This window comes from Nannospalax galili, unplaced genomic scaffold, assembly GCF_000622305.1.
Source record: "Nannospalax galili isolate Female #2095 unplaced genomic scaffold, S.galili_v1.0 scaffold788, whole genome shotgun sequence".
Classification (NCBI taxonomy): Eukaryota; Metazoa; Chordata; class Mammalia; order Rodentia; family Spalacidae; genus Nannospalax; species Nannospalax galili.
In genome coordinates, this window is record NW_008359996.1 from 554,610 (window position 1) to 577,901 (window position 23,292).

The 23,292-nt window shown below is 43.2% G+C and overlaps 2 pseudogenes across 1 annotated transcript; one reads left to right on the plus strand and one right to left on the minus strand.

Annotated features, from left to right (window-relative positions):
• The first annotated feature begins 3,986 nt into the window (after nucleotides 1–3,986).
• Nucleotides 3,987–4,446, plus strand: LOC115068579 (annotated as a pseudogene).
• An 8,296-nt stretch (nucleotides 4,447–12,742) lies between these two features.
• LOC103726317 lies at nucleotides 12,743–15,145 on the minus strand (annotated as a pseudogene). Its single transcript, XR_001872190.1, has 2 exons — nucleotides 13,965–15,145; nucleotides 12,743–13,549 (listed from the first exon to the last, which is right to left on the minus strand). The product of XR_001872190.1 is annotated as an E3 ubiquitin-protein ligase TRAF7-like (transcript).
• Between the last annotated feature and the right edge of the window lie 8,147 nt (nucleotides 15,146–23,292).

The window sequence follows — 23,292 nt, forward strand, 5'->3', positions numbered from 1 at the left end:
TTTTTTCTGAACAGAGGGAAAGAGTTAGTACTCTAAGAGAGTTCAGTCCACTAAGAGATCTGGGAGCCTCAGATGTCTGCATAAAAGGCCAAGCATCTAGACTAAGCCACTGATTGTAAAGATCCAGGCAAGTCTAGTTCTAGGCATCCAAGCCAAAGATGTTCTCTCAGTGGTCCACTGTTCCAGTTTCAGTTCTGTGGCTGTGTTAAAACATCCTAACCAAAAGCTACTTAGGGGAGGAAGGGTTTATTTTAACTTACATTCCACGTCATAGTCTATCGTTTTGGGGAAGTCAGGGCAGGAACTCCAGCAGTTCCAGTCACATCCACAGTCAAGAGCAGAGAGAAGTGAACGCACTGTGCTCCCTGCTTGCCGCCTGGCCTACCAGCTTTCTTCATTCTTACACAGTTCACGGCCAAGGCCAAAAATGTACCTCCCACGATGCACTGGTCTTCTACATCAATTAAAAATCAAGACAGTCCCCCACAGACATGCCCACAGGCCAAGCTGATCTAGAAAATTCCTTAGTTGAAGCTCTCTTCTCAAGTGATTCCAGGTTGTCACAAGTTGACCATCACAACCACCAAAGGGTATGCCCCGACCAGGTGACTGTGGAGAGGTACATATCTGCAGACTGCCAGCCAATCCCTCCTACCCCAACTCTTTTCCTTTTCAGTGCTAAGCATCAAACAAGTCCAAGTAACTTATTAGGGAGCCTCAGTGGCCTGCATGAGCCACTGATCTGCAGCTCACATCAGCTGTTGGTTGAGGGGTTACTTCTGGGAAACCCTCCATCCTCTGGTCCTCTCAGCCTATACTTCAGTCAAGCAGAGCCGGCTCCAGTAGTCGCAGACACCCCTCAGGTAATTGTTGATTACACTTACATAAGGCTAGCTTGTGTGAGCGGGTCATGTGCTGAACGTACAAGGATACGGTAAACACAGCATCTGCTACAGCTAAGCATTTTTTCACTGCATGTAATACATTAAATATATTTTCATTAGCTGTTTATGTTATGTGACTTCCCTAGTAGACTATAAAATGTCCATGACAAGTAGAGATTCTTGGCTATTAATCTTCACTGTATCTCCAGTGCACATATCATGCCTGGTTCATAGTAGACATCCAATAAAAATTAAATAAAAGAGAAAGGTCTTGGCGCAGGCAGATTGGAAAGCAGCATCTACACAGGAATTGTGCTGCATAATCTACTTCATGTAACCTCTTTGGAGCTCTGAGGTCAATTCGAAGGCTTGTGCATTAGTTACTTTTCTTATCGCTGTGATTTTAAAAAGCTGATAAAACAATTTAAGGGAGGAAACATTTATTCTAGCTCACTGTTTGTGGGTACAGCCCATCGTGACAGGGAAACATGGTGGAGGCAGTTGCCTACATCACATCCACACTCAGGAAGCATAGAAGGATGAATGCTGACACTGAGTGCTCTCTCTCTCTCTCTCTCTCTCTCTCTCTCTCTCTCTCGGCTCATGTTCCAACTTTTATCATTTAACATCTTCATAAATTTATAACATGAATTTTAGCCATTTTCACTCCCTACTTCTCTCCCTTCTCCCCCCATATCTCTTTGTGCATGGCCCACCAAGTTAATAAGAGTTACCTACCCAAGCATGGGCGTGAGGTTGTTTAGTGCAGCAGGGGAACCGATCTGTGGCCACACCACTGAAGAAAATGTCACCCTTTTTCCCCCAACAACTGCTAACTGCCCAGTAGTCCCTCCGGGAGGGCTGGGGCCTCTTTGCCCCTTTTTCCTTTTTATTCAGCCTAAAACCCCAGCCCAGGAAATGGTGCTGCACATGGTTAGGGTAGTCTTCCCACCTCAATTAACCCAACCTACAAACTCCCTCACAGGCATGCCCAGAGGCTCATCTCCTAGGTGATTCAAGATCCTATCAAGTTGACAATATTACCCACTCACAGTTTGTAACCTCCAGGACAAAACATGCATCAACCCCAGCACTCAAGCCCACCGCAGGCAGCTGTGCGTGCATCACAGGAGCAGATGCAAGTAGTTTACAGGAATGAGACCACAGCCTCCAAACTGGAGATTAGTGATCTGATTGCTGTTTGTGATCTCACAGGAGCAGACAGAAGGGACGACATCCTGGTACTACTGTGTGTTGCTTTTCCTTCCTGCTGAAGCAAACTTCAGGGAATTTAAAAGTCCAGAGGTTTTTACTTCTTCATTTTCTTTCCCTATCATTTTAAAATTACATTAAATTTAATTAAATTATGCATGTGTGTGTACGCATATGCACAAGTATGATTTACCATGGCACGTTGTGGAGATCAGAGGATAGCTTGTGGGAGTCAGTTTTTTTTAATATTTTATTATTTTTATTTTATGAGTATACTGCCTGCATGTAGGTAAGTGCACCCATGTCATGCAGTATCTGTGAAGGACAGAGAAGCCATCGGATCCCCTGGGACTGGAGTTACAGACAGTTGTTAGCTGCCATGTAGGTGCTGGGATTCAAACCCAGGACTTCTACAAGAACAACCAGTGTTCTTAACTGCTGAGCCATCTCTCTAGCCCAGGAGTCAGTTCTTTACTTTGTTTTGTGGGTTTCAGGGACCAAACTCAGGTGGTCAGGCTTGGCGGAAGTGGCTTTGCCAGCTGAGCCATCTCGAGGACCTTTTTCAGCTTTTGTAAACCAAGGACTTAAGAACTATGACTTTCAAAAGAAACTGCATTAAGCAAAGCCAAAAACCAACAGCCAGGCCCTAGAGAAGGGGGAGAATCTGATTTTCATAATTAATCACATTAGGAACAAATGTTCGGTCATCAACAACAAAAAAAGCATAAGGCTCTGGGTGTGGTGGTGCACACCTTTAATCCCAACACTCAGGCAGATCTGTGAGAAGGAGGCCAGCCTAGTCATGTTCACATAGCAACTTCCAAGCCAGCTAGAGCTACAGGAAGACCCTGTCTCAAAAAAACAAAAAAAAAAACAAAAAAAAAAGTCAAGAAAGGGTCTGGAGAGATGTCTCCATGGTTAAAAGCACTGGTTGCTCTTCCAGAGGTGCAGGATTCAATTCCCAACACCTACATCCTACATGGCAGCTAACAACTGCTGGTAACTCCAGTTATTTGTTATTTTTATTTTATGTGTATGAGTATATTGTCTGCATGTATATAAGTGCACCCATGTCATGCAATGCCCACAGAGGTCAGAAGAGGTCATCGGATTCCCTGGAACTAGAATTACAGATGGTTAGCCACCATGTGAGTGCTGGGAATTGAACCCAGGTCCTCTGAAAAAGCAGTGCTCTTAATCACTGATCCATCTTTCCAGCCCCATAAAAAAATTTTTTAAAGTCAAAACAATGTATGAACAAAAAAGAAATATCAACAAAGAAATAGAAAACTTGTAAAGAAATTCTGTGGCTGGAAAGATGTCCTAGATTACTTTCTCTTGCTGTGATCAAAACGTTCTGACCAAAACCAACTTGTGGAGGAAAGGGTTTACTTCATCTGACATATGCAGTTCATCACTGAGGGAAGTCAGGATGGACTCAGGGCAGGAACCTGGAGTCAGGAACTGAAGCAGATGTCATTAAGAAACGCTGTCTACTGGCTTGCCTCTGTGGCCTGTGCTCAGCTTACTTTCTTATACAATCCCGGAAGGGTGGTACTACCTATGATGGGCTGGACCTTTCCACATCACTCAGCAATCAAGAAAATACCCCCAGGCATGCATGCAGGCCAATCCGAAAGAGACAATTCTTCAACCGAGGTTCTCTCTTCCCAGGTATGTCAAGTTGACAGACAACTGACACACAAAAGAAAACCTTCACCAGAGGTACTCAAAGGAAGATCTGAGTGTGCAGAGGAAAGAATAAACAAGTCTGAAGGCAGAGCAATGGAAATATTGTGTCCAAGTGAAATCAAGCCAACAGGCAAGGGGATGAGAATGGCACCCAGTGGGACAGTTGCCAGCAGCACCCAAAGGTACAGAAGAAAGAGCATGGAGTCGGAGAGGGTTATCAGTGCAGCCTTCCTTGCCTTTGCCCAACCTTTCCATGGTCAACCTCCACGGCTTTGACGAAGTCATCTTCCCCTATGCACTTGGTTTCTAGCAGATGATTAGAAAATGTCAGTGTGGAGGCCTTCTCTGGGGTGATGGAAGCCTGTGTGCTTGGCTTCACCCACGGCCCCAGGGGAACAATGGGGGACATGATGCAGAAACAGTCAGTGCAGCTGAGTGATGCTAGGAACAAAGAGAACCTGTCTCCACGGAGCTCCTGTGTCCAAGGTCAGGTGCCCATCTCTCCAGAGCCCTAATGGTAGCCTGAATTTTTTCTAGAAGTGACTAGATCTCCTGCTTATGCTGAGGACACCAGAGATGAAGCAGCTGGCACTGAGAAGGAACTGCTGTCATGGATGGACTCTGGGAGGTATTCTCTACCTGTTCCATGAAGCAGTAAGTGGCTTAGGGGATGGACACACAAACACACACACACACACACGCACACACACACACACACACACACACAATTTAAAATAATAAAAATAAATTGGAAGGAAGGAATAAACTTGAAGGACTAACACCTGACTGTGACAGCACGCATCTATAATCCCAGCACTCTGACAAAAGGCAGAAGGATCAGAAGCTCAGGGTCATCCTTGGCGACATATCAAGTTTGAGAATAAGCTAGGATACATGAGACCCTGCCTCAAAAAAGGAGATAGAGGGCCAACAAAATGGCCAAGCCTGATAATTCAAGTTTGGTCCACATGATGGAAGGGAAGAACTGACTCCTCAAAGTTGCCCTCTACCCCTGCACACACATGCAGACACACACTCACATAAGTCATTTTAAAAAGGAGAGGAAGAGCCAGGCATGGTGGCCCACACCTTTGATCCCAGCACCCGGGAGGCAGAGGCAGGCAGATCTCTGTGAGTTCAAGGCAAGCCTGGTCTACACAGTGAGCTCCAGGACAGCTGGGACTACAGGGAGACCCTGTCTCAAAAAGACCAAAAAAAAAAAAAGAAACAGAGAAGGGGATCTGATACCACCATCATAAATAACATACTTCTCTTAAAAAGAAGCTAACAACAGGCTGGAGAGATAGGGCAGCATTTATGAACACTGACTGTTCTTGCAGAAGACCCGGGTTTGAACCCCAGCACCCACATGGCAGCTAACAATTGTCCATAACTCCAGTTCCAGGGGATCCAACAGCCTCTTCTGTCCTCCAAAGGTATTGCATGACACAGGTGCACTTACCTACATACGGTCAATACACTCATACACATGAAATAAAAAGAATTTTTTTTTTTTTGGTCTTTTGGAGACAGGGTCTCCCTGTAGCCCGTGGTGGCCTGGAACTTGTTATGTTGACCAGGCTGGCCTTGAACTCAAATAGATCTGCATGCTGCTGCAAAATAAAAATAATAAAATATTTTTTTAAAAAGAAGCTAACAACCCTTTGGTTCACCTGCCCTCCCCAACCACTGTCCTGACACTGCTTCCATTTTAAAATGTTCTCCAAAGCCACTATCTCTATCTGCTGTGTGGTTTTCTCCCTAGCCCCTACTCTCCCAAACAGTTAACTCCAGCTGTTAGTTCTCAGTCTTTATCTTTAATGATTCAGCAGTACTTTTGACATTTGACCATTACTTCCCATAACTAATTTGTGCATTTGGCCTCTAGAGCCCCACAGCCCTCGATCATCTTGGTCCCTCCTTTTTGATTTCTTTAACCACTTCTCTTCTCCCCAGTGGGGAAACTCAGAGCTCAGTCTTTGTACTTCTTTTTCAATCTATACTTAGTCCTTAGAGATTTGTAGTTACAAATATCATCTGCAAGCTGAAGAGGTAAATTAGCAGTTAAGGGCACTGGCTGCTCTTGCCAAGGACTAGAGTTTCATTACCAGTACCTACATGGCAGCTAACAACCATCCATAACGCCAGTTCCAGGGAATCCAATGCCCTCTTCTGGCCTCTATGCGCACTGTATGCATGTGGTGCACTTACACACATGCAAGCAAAACACGCATACATATAAATACAAATGACTAAAAGAAATTTTTTTAATTAAAAAAAATCATCTACATGCTGACAATTCCCAGGCTTGTATCTGCATCCTAGACCTCTTTTCTGAGCTCCAGACTGATATTCATCTACCCACTAGATGTCTAACAGGTATCTCAAATCAGTATGTCTAAAACTGAACTCCCAGTCTGCCCACCTTAGTTTATCCACCTTGGCATCAAGCACACAAAACAAGGTCACAGCAGCAAGGGCCTGAACTGTCTGGCCAGTAAAGATGCACTAGACTGTTCTCAGGTTCCAGTGGTTTACTACTTCCATAGACAGCCCAAGAGCAGCCCAAGTTCCTCACGGTCTTTGTCTCAAAAATCATAAAGGATGACAGTGAAGGCAAAAGGGTAAGGGGGCACACACCTATAATCTCAACACTGGGAAGATTGAGGCAAGAGGATCAAGAGTTCACAGACAGATATTTACACTTGTCCATAAATTTCCATTTCTGATTCACCTAAATTTTTCAATTTTGTGTAAAAAATAAACTCCATGGCCAAAGAAACAAAACAGAAGGAAGCAAAGAGAGAGAAGAAACGGAGAGACTTTTAAAAGGGGGAGAGAAGATGGTCCTGAATAGCGAAAGGCTATGTTCTGGTCCACAGCTTGTTTTACTCTGTAGATCTGTTCTGAGGGGTGTGAGAAGAAGACAAGGCAGAAAGTCTCACAGCCAAGCAGAACCTGAGAGATGACGTACAACTGCCTTATGACAGAGTCCTGAGGGAGGCAGTGGGGCGAGGCCTTCTCTGCCCACGGTGGACTACATGGAGTTCTACACCCACTAGCCTTCCTCCAAAGTCAACTTTCAAGACCTTAACTGCAGAGATTCTTTAAAAAACAAGACATTTGCCAGTAAGATGGCCCAGTAGGTAAACGTGTTTGCCGAGAAAGCCTGCAGACCTGAGTTCAATCCCCAGAACTCACCTAAAGGTATGTGCTAGTTTTCTTCTCTATTGCTGTGATAGAAACACTAACCAAACCAACCTGGGGAGGAAAGGGTTCATTTCACCTTCAGCTTACAGGACAGTCCATGAAGCGAAGCCAGGACAGGAGCTCAAGCCAGAGCCTGGAGGCAGAAACTGGAGTACAGACCATGGAGGAACACTGCTTACCAGCTTGCTCCCCTGGCAGTACTCAGTCTGCTTTCTTATACAACCCAGGACCACCTGCCCAGGGGTGGAACCACCCACACTGAGCTGGGCCCTCCCATATCACTCAACAATCAAGAAGATACCCGGAAGACATGGCCACAGGCCAGTCCACTAGAGGAACTTCCTCAGTTAAGGTTCCCTCTACCCAGATGTTGACAACTGAAGTTATGCAGCACCAGGTAGAAGGAGAGAACCAAGTCCACAAAGTTGTCCTCTGACCTCCACACAATCACATGTAAAATCACATGTAAATCACACAGTAAAAAATAATAATAGTAATAACAAATTATTAAAAAACAGGTCGTACCAATCCACTCTCATGTTAAAAACCATGCAAAGATTTCTCAGCTCACTGAAAGTAAAGGCCAGTCCCTGTACAATACATAACAACTGGAGACCCAATTCCTCACGCCTTTAAGAGTATCCCTCTGAAGTCCTCCCCTTCGTCAGTCCCGTGCTCCTCTGCTGGCCTCCTCGCTCTTCCAGGTAAGCCAGGCACACTTCTATCTTAGATCATCTGGCTGTTCCCTCTGACTGGACACCTTCCCTTAAGTATCTGCACATGTTCTCCCTTCCTTCAAACGCTGAGTTCTACATCACTGAAGCCTCTGTAGTCAACTTCTAAAACTCCTTATGCCATTTTTCTGTTCTCAGATATTTTTGCTTTGCTCTCAGAGCAATGAAGGTATCAAGGTCTCTTTCACCAACTGCCATTGACCCACATGGCACCCAAAAAACTCCCCTCTCCCAACAAATTCTCCCAGATCTTTTTCCTTTACCTACACAAATTGGCCCTAAACTTCCCATTTGCTTGACCCATCACATTCACAGAACATGCCACAGAGAACTGACTGTCCTGAGAAGGTCCTTGTTTTTCCATTGATACTGGATTGACTTCAACATTGGATTTCCAAAATAATTTCCTCCTCCCACCTCGTATATCCTCAGCCAACTGGTTAAGCCTTTTGTAGCACGTTGTGAGAAGTATCGCCACAGACTCCTATTTTGAGCACCTGGCCCCCAGCTGGTCAAGCAATTTTGGAAGACTGTGGAATTTTGGAAGGTGGAGTCTAGTGGAAGGAAGTAGATCATCAGGGGAAAAGCCTTGTGAATACATTATTCCAACTCATCCTTCCCTCCTTCCTAGTCCTCTGTGATGTAAACAGCCTCTGCTACACACTCTGTTTGCACTGAACAGAGCTTTGCCTTGCCTTCCCTGCCATAACAGACTGAAACCCTGTGAAACCATGAGCCAAAATAAGCCCTTCATCTCTTACATTGTCTATGTCATCTATTTTGGTCAAACTAAAGCAGCAGTAACTAATACAGAATGAGTCAAACTGGGTGGAAGATGTTAAATCCTAGTTCTATAAGTATATGACCTTGATAAAGTTACTCTCTAAATTTCATTGTTCTTGTGTGGAAAACAGAAGTCATCTTAGGGTTGTTTTGACAATTAAATGAGATAACAAACGTTAAAGAATGTGAAATAAGTGCTCAGTCCACATTAGCTATCACTGTGCCACCCCTGTGTCTCAAGTCTACTAGTGATGTGGCTGTTTTGACAATTAAATGAGATAACAAACGTTAAAGAATGTGAAATAAGTGCTCAGTCCACATTAGCTATCACTGTGCCACCCCTGTGTCTCAAGTCTACTAGTGATGTGGCTGTTTTGACAATTAAATGAGATAACAAACGTTAAAGAATGTGAAATAAGTGCTCAGTCCACATTAGCTATCACTGTGCCACCCCTGTGTCTCAAGTCTACTAGTGATGTGGCTGTTGTGTTCCCAATATCCTGATCCTGTACAACCCTTGGGAGGTTGGAGTGGGTCTAAGAAGCCACATTAATTCTATGTTTCCTGACTGTATTGACTATGCAGTAGTATTATGATAATATTTAGGAAAATATGGGCCGGGTGTGGGATTAAATATGCTTTTGATCCCAGTACTCGGGAGGCAGACGCAGGTAGATCTGTGAGATCTACAAGGTCAGCCTTGTCTACATAGTGAGTTCCAGGCAGCTGGGACTACAGAGAGATCCTGTCTCAAAAAATCAAAAGGGAAAAAAAAAAGGGGGAAATATGCACTGGAGCGATGGCTCAGCAGCTAAGAGAACTGGCTGTTCTTGCAGAGGACCTGGACAATAGGCAATTTTTTAGAAAGAAAAAAAATAAGAAAAGACACGGCTCCATCACCATGCCATATTAACTTTATCCACCAATCCCCAGACCTCACTCCTGAGGATATGGTTTACCAACTTGTCACGTTGGGGCAGGTTATCATCCTCAAAGTTTCCTGTTGTTCATTCTGGACTCTTCCCCCTCTATCCTCGGTTGCCTAAGCAGGAAGGCAAATGTCAGGCAAGCCAAAGCAGCAGTGCAGCCACAGGTTTCATGGGCGTTTCACAGAGGTCTTAGGGTCACACTAAGGGCATGCTTAGCTAGAGGTTAGTTTCAGGCAAGAACAACCACTTCAGCATCTCTAAATTGGTTCCTGCTGCCCCTAGTCTTGAAAGCAGAAGTAGCCCTAGGTCTGACCTGAAAAGGATAAGGAGAAGACTGATTAATAGGACAGGAAGGAAGTTACACTAGTTGAGAACTAAGAACCACAAACAAAAGAATACTTGTGTCTAAAGGTAAGAGAAATGGGCATTTATTCCAAGGGACAACAGTCTCCCCCCAACTCTGCCAAACAAATCGTTTGTGCAGAATGGAGCAGGTATGGCCTAAGACATCTGACTCTTCACTCCTTAGACATTGAACCAGGTCTAAGAAGTCTTTTTGATTATATTTTTCTCTTGACAGTATTGATTATAAGAAAGCAAGAGAAGCAATACAGAGCCTACCAGCAGAATATTTTAGCTTTTCTGTACCAACTCCCAGGCCTCTCTCATGCACAGATATGATGCTGTCCAATTCAGCTAGAGTGGCTGACCAGTAAACCCAAGCAATCCTATCTCTGCTCCTCCAGGGCTGAGATCACAGGCACACACCACTATGTGCAGCTTTTTTGTGTGGGTTCTGGGAATCTGAACTCGGGTCTCACGCTTGTGTGCCAAACACTTTACTGACTAAGCCATCTCCCTAGCCCTTTTTGCTTGTTTGTGTGTTGGTTTGTCATTGTCATTATTTTTCTTCTGAGAGAGAATATCAGTCTGTAGCACAAGATATTCTGGAAAAACACTGTGTAGCCTACAATGGCCTTGAATCCAAAGTGATCCAGCCTCAGCCTCCTGAAGTGCTGAGATTACATGTGAGAGCCATCCCACCTAGCTTTTCTGAGGGAGTCTTTTTTTTTAATTTTATCATATTCTGATCCCCTCTCATATCAGCACCCCCTTTTATTATTTATCACTTGATTTCATGTCTTGTATTAATTATTTTTTAAGGCCTATCAAGTTTAATTTGTGTCCCCAAATACCCTTCTGTAGAGACTCAGGTCTGCTGGTGAACAGTGAAATGAATGAAGGCAAAGGACCAAAATCTCAGGTGGAGAAAGGCAAGTTTAATTCTAAGAGTGGCTCTTTATACCTAATGAGCAGGGTCAGTCAAGGACACAGCGTTCAAAACATAAATCAGGCAAAGTTCAAAGTAAAGGGTGTTTTTCTTTTCTGTTACTAACCAAACTGTTTCCAAGAGCTCCAGTCTGTGAGAAGGGAAAACACAAGCCCATCCCCTATCATTCTGACTATCCTAAGGCCATGTTCTGCCCTTGACTGGGAGGCGGTGTTCCCCCAATGTCCAAACATTCTCTTGTTTTCAAGAGACAGCTGGATGCTATCTTATCCTTGATTCACCTTCTGCAGAACTGAGCTCCATCATCTTCCCCTTTTTGTTTAGCAAGGTTTTGTAACATAAGACGAACTACAGCACGATGCCGAGAAATCACTTGGTTTTGGGAGGACCTCCGCCAGACTATACGCAATAGAAGAAACATAACAATCATTAATAAAAACAGAATGGAATACATTGTGCTAAAATCTTAAGTTGATTAAATGGACTTAGTTTCCCTAAACCATCTGCAATTCCAAGAGATTTTGACCAGAAATATCTTTTAGCTGACTAAAAAAGTTATAAGTAATATCTGCCTGCAATTTCAATATCTCCTGTGTCATATTACCATGATTTAACAAATGTTTTTTAACCCAGTCCAAGGGAATGTCATTGAATTTCAATGTATAGATGAAACACAAAATTGAGATACAATCTAATCACACCTCAATGATAGCTGTCTTTGTAATCTAACAATTTGTAAATAATTTGATGCTATAACTACAGCAGATTCCAAATCTGTAATTTCAGCATTGAGAACACTATCAATATCCTTTGAGAATTCCATAATGTTTCAGAGTCCGAGTGCCACTGTTGCACGAATCGTACAGTCTGAATACTTTGCTGTAGGGCAACTCCAGCTGTTGCAGCAGTAGCAGTAATAGCGATAATCCCCAGAACAGCCGCGATGATAAGGCCAATCATTCTTTCAGTTCTGCATTTTACATTTTCAAGAATATGATAAAGTATAGACATCGAGGGTGACTCTTTCCAAGGTCGATCGAGCTGCACGGGCATCCAAACGCCCACAAGAGCACAGAGTGTGTATGAAGTCTGTGTAGTATAATTAATTGGAAAAGGGGAATTTATGCAGGTATACAGAGCACAATTCTCACAAGTGACAGATCCTTCTGTCTGATTCCACTTAGTCGATCCAATCAGCACATAACAGTAATCAAACACAAGCCATAATATTATGAGAAACATTCTTAACAAATGACAATTCAGTATTATTATTAGAGCTATTTTTCCAAATTTCCCCTCTCCAAGCCCATCACTGTGTAGAAGCAGTAATTAATTTCCAAAGATGTTCTTGAGTAGCGCCTCCCTCCTAATGAGGAGAGGGCGGAGACATCCTCGCACCGTGCCAAACCAACCCTCCCATGGCATTACTTTCAGTAGATAGTAAAGACATTTTCTTGATGCCATCTTAACTCTTTACCTTCCCTTTTTGTCGAGCCAAGCCCACAGGGCTCCAATCAATGACGCTTCCATAGGAAGTATTAGCAAGAACTCAGACTTCAGGGCCTCGATGTTGTTCCCACTGTATCCAAGCTCTTATCTCTGAGACTACTGGTGTCTGACAAGGAGGCATGGGGGGGAGAGAAAGTGTGATTAGTACTATTACTTTTTTTTTCACAGTCTGTGCAGCTTTTATTTCAACAGAGAAGTAATCAAATCTATATACAGTCTAAAATCAGTAGAAAAGGTGAGTAAAAAGGCCCCTAGTCCCTCTGGAGTGATGAAGGGTGGGCCAGGTAAGCATCATACCTGGCACCAGAAAGGGACCTGGGCATTCCCCTGGCAGAAGTGAGGGCAGGGCCTAATACAGTGAGGCTCACCGAGCATAGGGCAGAGAAAGTGCTGCCTGAGCCTGTCCGTTTCCACAGGAGAGGCAGGAACTCCAGGACTATCACATAGGGCCAGCCTGACTACCACACCCAGGGGAGACAAAGCCTGGCCTGGATTCAGTTAGCATGTCCAAACCTTCACAGTGCTATCCACAGCCCCTGAGAAGAGCGACCCCGGGATGCAGCCAGCGTGGTCACACTGCCCTGGTGGCGCAACAGCGTCTGTGTGCAGATCATGTTGTCCATACTCCAGACCCTAAGGGACTGGTCATAGGATGCACTGAAGACTTTGGTCTGGTCTGGTGTTGAAATGACTGCCAGGGCATACACTGTGCCCACGTGGCCCATTAGGGTCCGCGCCTGCTCTTTGGACTCAATGTTCCATACATGGATGAGGTTCTTGTAGGTGCCACAGACAATGTGGTGATTCATCACAGTGATGGAGTAGACACTGCCACCAGATGTCTGTAGGACATGGATGCAATTGAGGGTCCGGATGTCCCAAATCTTGATTGTCTGGTAGGAGCCACTGTACAGGTAGCTCTGGGCTGCCACCAGGGCCCACACCCAATGGTTGAGGCCTGTGAGCTCCTTCTTCAATTTCAGCTCAGTGCCCACCATGTCACAGACCTTGATGGCCTTCAGGGAGCCACTGAAGAGCATGTTGTGTGAGGACACCAATGTACACACAGGGTTGTCATGGGCCCGATGGTGTTCACCTTCTGCAGGTTCTGTATGTCCCACATAATGATGGTGCAGTCTGCAGATCCACTGTACAGTTTGCACCCCTGGATGCAGAGTGCCAGCACAATGCCATCATGGCCCTCCAGTGTCTTCTGGCACTTGTAAGTGGTACATGTGTCCCACACCTTGATGGTCTTGTGAGAAGAGCCACTAAAAAGCAGGTCACCCATGGTGTCGGATCGCTCTCCGACAGGTACAGCACAGGGAGAGAGGCCAGGACCAGCCTGTGTTCCTCTCAGGGGCTGAGCAGGATGGTGAGTGTCGGCCACTCAAAAACCACACCGAGTCGGGAGTCTTGTCGAGGCAGGAACTCACTTTATTGCATCAGGCATTACCTTATATAGTTTAATCAAAAAGGGGTGTGGAAAGGGGAAGGGCAAAGGTGTATGTCATCTGGGGCAATGGCTGTGAGCCACTGGGAATTGGCCACACCAGCTGTGATTGGGGAGAGGCAGTCCGAGGTCAGGCTCTGCTGAGTCACCTCCGTGAGGAAGTGACCGGCCAGAGACAGGTCGCCAAACTTTAGTCAGGCTCAGGAAGTTACAATAGGCCTTGTCATAAGTTATGCCACAATTATGAGGGTCCCAGAGACTCAACACCATGGAATAGACACAGACACCAGACAGGGCCCTGGTGACCCACAAAGGTCCCTTTGCACTTGAAGATCTGCTGAGGGTCATAGGATCCAAGGATGCCCATGTTCAGGCATGCGTTGATGTGAGACAGCTCATCATTCAACATGGACGCATCCCTCTGGAACTCCATGAGGTCTTCGCTAAGCTTTCTCTGGTTCTCGTCCAGGACATCAAACTTGAGTTCGAGGCTCTTCTCTAGCTGGTCAATTTTCTCTGAGAGCTTGCCCAGCGTAGAGCGCAGGAAAGCAATCTCCTGGTCCTTCTGGGCCAGTGCTGCATGCATCCCATAGAAACGGTCATCTGTCTGCTGTAGGAACTCCTTCAAGCCCTCAAAGCAGCACGTCTCCAAGCGTATCTCATATGCGTCCTGGTTCCCCATAAATGTACACTCGTACTTAGAGTGCGGACATTTGATGTGCTCGAACTCCTTCAGGTGGGCCTCTAGGTTCATCTTGAGCAGGGGTGGACAGCTGGGGTTGTTGGAGCAGCGCACAGACCTGTAGTCACAGCTTCCCTGGCTGTGGGCACTGAGCTTTATGGTGAAGGGGCGGCCGCGGAGGTCTCGAAGACACTAGGCTTCCCAGCACCTGCTGCACGTTTGCCATGTCGGCAATGGATGAAGAGTTCACCAATCTGCTCAGCTACCGCAATGTTATTCACCACTACTGTCAGCTTGGCGTTGTCTACAGGATACTTCTCTGACTTCAAGGCACATCTACAGAACGAGTGCGCACAACCGGTGATCACAGGGTCCGTGAACGCACTGCAACAGAGCCGCAGCATAGCTTCACTGAAGGCTGCTCCGCAAACACCAGTGGCTCCAGCTCCTCCTCTTCCTCGGCACCGAGAATGTGGAGCGCAGAGACTTGCCGGACTCGGAGTGCAGGGAACAGAGATGGCTAAGTCAGAGCGGCGAGGAGTGCTGATAGGGGCATGCTGTCCTCCTCATCCCGTGGTGAGGAAGAAGGCGTCCCGCGGTGCTGTTTGTATGTGTTTGTTCCATCAGCTGCTTTGGTGATGGTGGTGGCCGCTGAAAAGGCAGGCCCAAAGGTCTTTTCCATTCTGGCCCCGCTGCCTTCTGGGGAGGGAAGTTTGGCAGGCCCCCCAGAGAAGCGGTTGTAGCGGGTACTTTTGCCTGAGCTCATGCTCTAGAGAGGCATCCAGGTTCTTCGGGCAGCGTTTCCCGCCACGGCTGCCAGGGAGCGGCGGTGACACCCTGTTGCATCATTGTGCCCCCTCGGCCCAGTACTATTTTTGGTTTTTTTTTTTGTTTTGTTTTGTTTTTGTCTTGAGACAGGGTCTCCTTGTAGTCCCAGCTGTCCTGGAACTCACTATGTAGATCAGGCTGGCCTCCAACTCACAAAGATCCGCCTGCCTCTGCCTCCCAAGTGCTGGAATTAAAGGCGTGCGCCACCACACCCGGCCAATACTATTATTTTTAAATCCTTTTCCCAGTAATATACATAACTTTTTTACTATCTCCTTCTGTGCCATTTCTTAGAATAGATAGCCAAACACGATATGTTCCCTTCGAACAGCCTCTTCAGCACCTATACAAATGGGAGCACCGTGGACTCCTACTATAGAAGATGTATTAAGTATCTGCCCCTCCTTCTGTGGGAATAAGGGACCCCAATTATCATAAGAGCCAGGCACCCAATTAGGATCATTAGTGTAAATTGGGATAATGGGATCTCCCCGGTGAACAGCCCAATTTAGAGGTGGATTTGAAATATAAGCCCAATAAGAAAAATTAGTAGCAGTACACACTTGTACAGTAGTTATTGCAAGCACAGCTAAAAATAAAGTTTTAGGATTACGATTTTGTCCCAGAGGTTGAACCATGAAATCACCTTCTCGGCTACTTTCTTCAGTTGACACCTTGTGAGAAGGGCACAAGAATTAGTAGAGGGCAGTGGTCTGGCCACCCTCTGTGTAATCAGGCCCAAAGTAAGATGAGCCATTCATTCAATGGCCAGGTCAGGATGGAAGCATGGGCATTTGTTCATTTTGAATTTTTTTTGTTGTTGTTTTTGTTTTGTTTTGTTTTTTGTCCTTTTGAGGCAGGGTCTCCCTGTAGCCCCAGCTGTCCTAGAACTCACTATGTAGACCAGGCTGGCCTTGAACTCACAGAGTTCCACCTGCCTCTGCCTCCCAACTACAGGCGTGCGCCACTACACATGGCTTCATTTTGACATTTTATGAGATGATCTAGAATCTGAAACTAATCATGGCCTGTGGAAATAAAAGCATAACCTTTTCCCCATTTTAAACACATCTCTATGCCAGTTGTTTGTAGCAACATCCTTATACCATATAGGCAGTAGAAATTCTGTTTCTTTTATCATTCAATAATGGTTTGTCCTTGTGGATTGTATGGGATTCCAGTAACATGCTTGATATGCCATTGAGAAAGAAATGATTGAAATTTTTGAGATAGATAAATTGGAGCATTATCAGTTTTTAACTGTTTAGGAACTCCCGTAATATTCATGGCTTTTTTTAAATTTAAGATTACAGAAGAACCTTTTTCATTTAGTAATGTAGTTACCCACTGAAAAGTGGAATAAGTCTAATATGATGGACATATTGCAGTTTTCCAAACATTTTGGCGTTTGACATCCATTTATCATATATCATTAACTTGCGACCCTCGGGGGTTCAGACCATTAGGGAATTGATTGGCAAATGTCACATTGCCTTACAATAGTCTTAGCCAATCTCTGTGGAATGTTGACTTGGTGAACCAACGTTCTCCAATCAGCATTTGTATCTCGATGAAAATTAATTATATCAGTAAGATTATTACAAGGATACAGTTGATGTTGTAACATTTCATCTGTTTTTTATTAGTATCTGCTATAGGCCCAGGGAGATTAGTATGAGATCTAATATGAGTAATAAATAGTGGAAATTGCCTTTGAAGTAACAAAGATTGCAACTGAAGAAAGAGATGATATAACTCAGTATTATCAGAATACAAATAAACAGTGGATATATGTTGAACAGTAAATGCTGTATATTGAGAAACTGTAACGATATTTAAAGCTTGTGAATAATCTGTTAATGCCATGATAACTGCAGCTAATTCAGCCCTTTGTACTGATGAATAGGGTGTCTTTTGTAATTTATGCATGTTTGCCATCAGTACAACCTGCTAGATGGATTTTATTAGCATCTGTAAATAAAGTTAAGCTATGTCAAATAGGTTCTGAAACAATAATTTTATCTAAAATGATATCTGTTAATTTAAGAAATTGTATTCTTTTGGTTTTTTGGATATTGATTAAAGAGTTTCCCAATAAAATTACTTAATGCAATTTGCCATTCTTCATTTACTTTTAACAAATCTTGTTGTTTATCAGTTAGTGGAACCACAATATCTGTAGGATCTATTCCTACCAAGGCTCTACAATGTAAGCGTTCTTTTAAAATAATTTGTATTTTATCAACATATGTAGTTGCTAATAAATTAGTCTTATAAGAATCAGATTTAATATTAATATTAGTTTTGTAACAGCGCTCCTTCAGCCCATAATGACTTTGACCTTTAGTATTAGCTTTTTTTTTTTTGGTCTTTTTGAGACAGGGTCTCCCTGTAGCCCCAGCTGTGAGCTGGAACTCACTATGTAGACCAGGCTGGCCTTGAACTCACAGAGGTCCGCCTGCCTCTGCCTCCCAAGTGCTGGGATTAAAGGCATGCGCCAACACGCCTGGCTTTGCATTTTTAAAGGCTAAGGTCTGAAGCAAAATATTTTATACCTCAGGTTGAGAGATAGTTTTGTTTATAGCTGTCTGGAGTGGAGTCTAGATAAGAAATCAATACCTGGTTACATATCTTTAGACAGGAAATAAACTGGTCCAAATTTAAACCAAGTTCACCAAGTGAAGCTGTTTTCTTTTGGACTATCCCATCTGGTTCCAGAAGGCAAAGCCTAGTTTTTTATTTGTTTGGGTTTGGGGGTTTTGTTTTTGTTTGGTTTTTTTGGGTTTTTTTTTTGTTTGGTTTTTTTTTTTTTTTTTGGCTTTTTGAGACAGGGTCTCCCTGTAGCCCCAGCTGTCCTGGAACTCACTATGTAGACCGGGCTGGCCTTGAACTCACAGAGATCCACCTGCCTCTGCCTCCCAAGTGAACCTAGTTTTTCTTGAGTCAAATTATTTTGTTATGGGTAAAGGAAAACCAAAAGTAACACTTGTATAATACAGAGAAACATTAATGTCATCTTTTTGTAGTTATAGGTCCAATACTTGTCTGTACCCATTTAATGCAAGACTGTGACTGGGAGTGTCAAATAAGTGGACTGAAAATTTTTTTGGCTGCAACAGTAATTACTATAACAACAATCCTGTGTTTTTATAAATACCTGTTTATTCTTTTTTTTCTGTTTATACTTTTAATAAACTTGTTTAAACATATTTATTAACCCTTCTACTTTAGAAACATCTAGCTATCTTAATTTTACTAACTTTGACTTTTTTAACTTTTATTATTTTATCATTATTTTATATGCATGCATGTATTGGCTGCATGTATGTAAGTGGACCTGTGTCGTGCAATGCCTGCAGAGGACAGAAGAGAGAATCCATCAAGTAATCAATATTCAGTTTTTTATACTACAAATAGATGAATAACCATTTTAGACATACCAGTACAATATATAAACTTTAAGTAGTCAATTTTTTTTTTTTGGTCTTTTTTAGACAGGGTCTCCCTGTAGCCCCAGCTGGCTTAGAGCTCACTATTAGACCAGGCTGGCCTTGAACTCACAAATATCCACCTGCCTCTGCCTCCCAAGTGCTGGGACTACAGGCGTGCATTACCACGCCTGGCTTAGTCAATTTTTTTTAATGTTTAGAGATTTTTTTTTTTTACATAAGCTTGGTAAAGATATGAACCTTGATGTACCTGTTTGTTGGCTTTAAAGAGACAGTAGTGGTAAAATGCTTAACATATTTCCTGGAATAAAAGGTAATTATTACTCAAAATGAGTATATTTTTAAGTAATAAGAACGTAATATAGAATAAGAATTAAGATTAAAGATTAAAGAGAAAATATTTTGATCTGGAAAAAATATTTTAGATTAATTTAACACTTTCAGTTTCTATGAAACTTTATTTGTAAGTTAATTTGATACTTAAGAACTATAAGTTTATATAGACTGTGTACAAACAAAATGGATATTTTAAAACATCTTGAAAGCAAACCAGAGCCAAAATGGTACTTAACAAATAGGATTTTTACATAACTGCAGACCTAGAGACACTGTTTAATAGATTTAAAAATGATTAGGGTACCCAGATTTATAAGGCCTTTGAATGTAAATTTGTACTTGTATATTTCAATTAGGCATGTCAAAAATAAAACCAATAATTTTGTGCACAATAAAAAGATTGAAAAATAAAAAAATTAAAGTGGCCAGAGTTTGAAATTATCTAGACATAAAGACATATAAAGACAATTATCATGAACACACATGACATAATTACATGAGATCTCAACACACGGAAACATAAAAATACATGACATAATTATATGGAATTTTAAACAGTACTTGAAAATGATTATCATAGACATATATGACACAATTACATGAAAACTAGGTGCACCCAAAACACACTACTTACAGCACCAGGTGTTGATGTTTAGTCCCAAAAGTAACCCTGGACATAGGGAATGCTTATTTCAAAGATAGCAGAGGGCTCAGCACCACCAGGGCGAGAGCCCCAAGGCCACTTTTCCTTTTTCTTTGATTGGCCTTGCAAAATAATTACAGCATGAGAAGCAGAAGTACAATACATGATTTCTCACAAGACACAAACGTTTTTCTCAGTCACTTTTCCCCAGCTGCTATCTAGGAACAAAGTTCTGCTATGGCTACTGACTATCTTCAAGGTTTTGGAATAACAAGCTCAAGATGCAGGGTGTGGTATCTGTCAATGTACTGGCTGACACCTCCACACAGTTCCTTGTGTGCAATGAACTTTGTGGCATTCCTCCAACTTGCTTGTGACCTTCCAAAGCAGCTTGTCCAGTTAACTCTATGTTGTCCAATTTCTTTATATTGTTTGGTTCCCTGTGCTCTAAGAGCTCTTAGAGCTTTTTGACATTTTGAGTTAGCACTTTTAAATATTTTATTTATTATTCTTATTTTATGTTATGCGCATTTTGCCTGCATGTAGGTAAGTCCACCTGGGTCATGCAATGCCCGCGGATGACAAAAGAGGTTGTCGGATCCCTTGGAACTGGAGTTACGGACAGTTGTTAGCTGCCATGTGGGATTCAAACCCGGGTCTTCTGCAAGAAAGCCAATGTTCTTAACTACTGAGCCATCTCTCCAGCAGGAGTTGGCACTTTTAAAAGCCAAGGCCTGTAGATTGTGAGATGTCTCAACTTGCGAAACAGATTTAGTAATGGCAGCTCATAAATGAGACCAAAAAATCTGTATATGGCTCCTTAGCTGACTGCATAATTTTAGTAGATGATGTTGAGGAGTGTCCAGGGCTTTCAGCTTTATCCCATGCCCTAAGACAACAAAGCCTTACTTGGGAAATGGCAGTGTCATCATATTGAAGTTGCCTTTTGACTCCAAGCCATGCTCCAGACCCCATTAACTGTTCAGTTGTTATAGCAATGTTTTTTTCTTGATTTTTTTTGAGCCATAATTACAGCTTCATCTTGCCACCAAGTTCTAAATTGCAAGTAAGTTTGTACCTCCAAAACTGCTTTAGCTAAAGCTTCCCAATAAAATGGTATTAACCTAAACTTTGTAGCAAGTAGCAATACCTTATAAAAGTCCTCTGACATAAATAGAATGCATCCCATCAGTAACCACTGCTTGTTTCATTTCTTTGATAGTCTTTAAAAGCTACAGGAGTATGAGATTGAAATGCCCCTTCTGGATATTCCTCATTTGGAGACACCTGATGAACAGTTACAGGAAAATTGGAAATATTATCTACAGAACATAGTTTACAGGTGTTTTGAAATTCTGCATGTTTAAGTCCAGATTTGTATATTTTAGCCAGACCTTTGTTTCTTTACACTTGCATAGTAAGGGTTATATGGGGGAGAGTAATATTCCCCAGTTTCTTTCCGCCTTTGTATTGCCAATTTATTTCCTTTAAAATTTCCTTATATTGAGATTTAGAGATTTTTATCTCATCCTCAGAAGATGAGGTCTCTGTCTCATTAGTCTTTTCAGTTTCTTAACCTGAGGACCAGCCTCAAGCTCCTCATATAAAATCTTAAGATTGCCTTCTTCTAATTCTGGAGATGACTCTTCAGTACCTTCTAAAGGCATTTGAGGTAAGGGCAGGGTGGGCAGTAAGTCATCAGCAGAGAGATACCCCTGACCACTTTGTCCTTCCTTAATATCCCTCTTTTGTTTTTTGAAAAGGTCACTATCAGAGAGTCCATTATCTGAGCGGCTCTCTGAGTCTGTTTGAAGAGTCTGTAAAGCATTAGAAATTAAAGTACAAAGAGACCATACCTAAATGAGAATTATCTCCCCTTGCTGATGGGCTCTCTTTAAAGATTTCATAAATTGAACCTATACTCTATAGTTTAAAACAGTCCTCCCTTTAGGGTGGAACGAATCATAATCTTTTTAGTAACCTGTTTAAATAACTGCTCAAAAGTTTCATCTTTAACTCCCCCTCCTTTCAAGAGGGATTTTTTTTTTTTTTTTTTTTGGTCTTTTTGAAGCAGGGTCTCCCTGTAGCCCTAGCTGACCTGGCACTCACTATGTCGACCAGGCTGGCCTTGAACTCACAGAGATCTGCCTGCCTCTGCCTCCCAACTGCTGGGACCAAAGGCCTGCCCAAGAGGGCTTTTAACAACTGGATGTATTGCTCGTCCACTCACTGGGAATTCCCTATTTTACTTTTACTTTGCCAGCTATTGCCAAAAGTTCACTTACCTTGCCTACCGTTTCCCTTTCGGTTCCACAGCCTTGCCTTGCAACCCTTCACTGCACTCCTCGAGCCTGAGCCCCCACATTAGGCGCCAGCTGTAGAGACTCAGGTCTGCTGATTGATGAAAAATGAATGAAGACAAAGGGCCCGACTCTCAGGTGGAAAGAGGCGAGTTTAATTCTCAGAGTGGCTCTTTTTGTTTGTTTGTTTGTTTGTTTGTTTGTTTGTTTGTTTGTTTGTTTGTTTTTGAGACAGGGTCTCCTTGTAGCCCCAGCTGGTCTGGAACTCGCTATGTAGACCAAGCTGGCCTCGAACTCACAGAGATCCGCCTGCCTCAGCCTCCCCAGTGCTGGGATTAAAGGCATGGGCCACCACGCCTGGCAAGAGTGGCTCTTATACCTGATAAGCAGGGTCAGTCAAGGACACAGCGTTCAAAACATAAATCAGGCAAAGTTCAAAGTAAAGGGTGTTTTTCTTTTCTGTTACTAACCAAACTGTTTCCAAGAGCTCCAGTCTGTGAGAAGGGAAAACACAAGCCCATCCCCTATCATTCTGACTATCCTAAGGCCATGTTCTGCCCTTGACTGGGAGGCGGTGTTCCCCCAATGTCCAAACATTCTCTTGTTTTCAAGAGACAGCTGGATGCTATCCTATCCTTGATTCACCTTCTGCAGAACTGAGCTCCATCACCAGATCATCACAGAGCCAGATCCCACCTGAAAACCAGAAATTAGATCAAACCCCACCTGAAGTCATCTCCCCCTCCATTTGCATGGGTCAGGAAATTTCTCTCATTGCTTAAACCATTTCGAGGCAAAATGCTGGTTTTCGTTTCCTACTGACTAGTGTGAGTATAGATGGGCATCCGCATCCACCAGGCCACAGTTCATGTGTTGCAGTCAGAGAACAACTTCCAGGAGTCTCCTTCCACCTCGGGTTCCAGGGGCCAAATTCAGGCCATCACTTGCACAGCAAGTACTTTTATCTGCCAAGCCATTTCACTGGCCTTGCTTTTTTTCTTGCTACATAGCCCAGGCTGGCTCAAATGCATACATTCCTTCCTCAGCTTCCTGAGTGCCAGGATTACAGGTATGCACCACCATGTCTGGCCCAAATTGAAATTTTTATTTGCAACAAAAATATCCTAATACAGAGATGTTCAGTTTTAAATCATAGAAAAATATCCCAGATGACATGTGCCATAGATTAACAGCTTCCAAAAGATATGGAATATTAATTCTGGAGGTTTCGAATAGCAAAGAGGCCAGAGACCATCACTGAGCTTACTGGAACCCACTGGACAGATCTTGTAGCCAATTTGGATAGAGACAATTTAACCCTCCGGAAGCCTTTCCTTTACTTTTTTAACACAGGGTC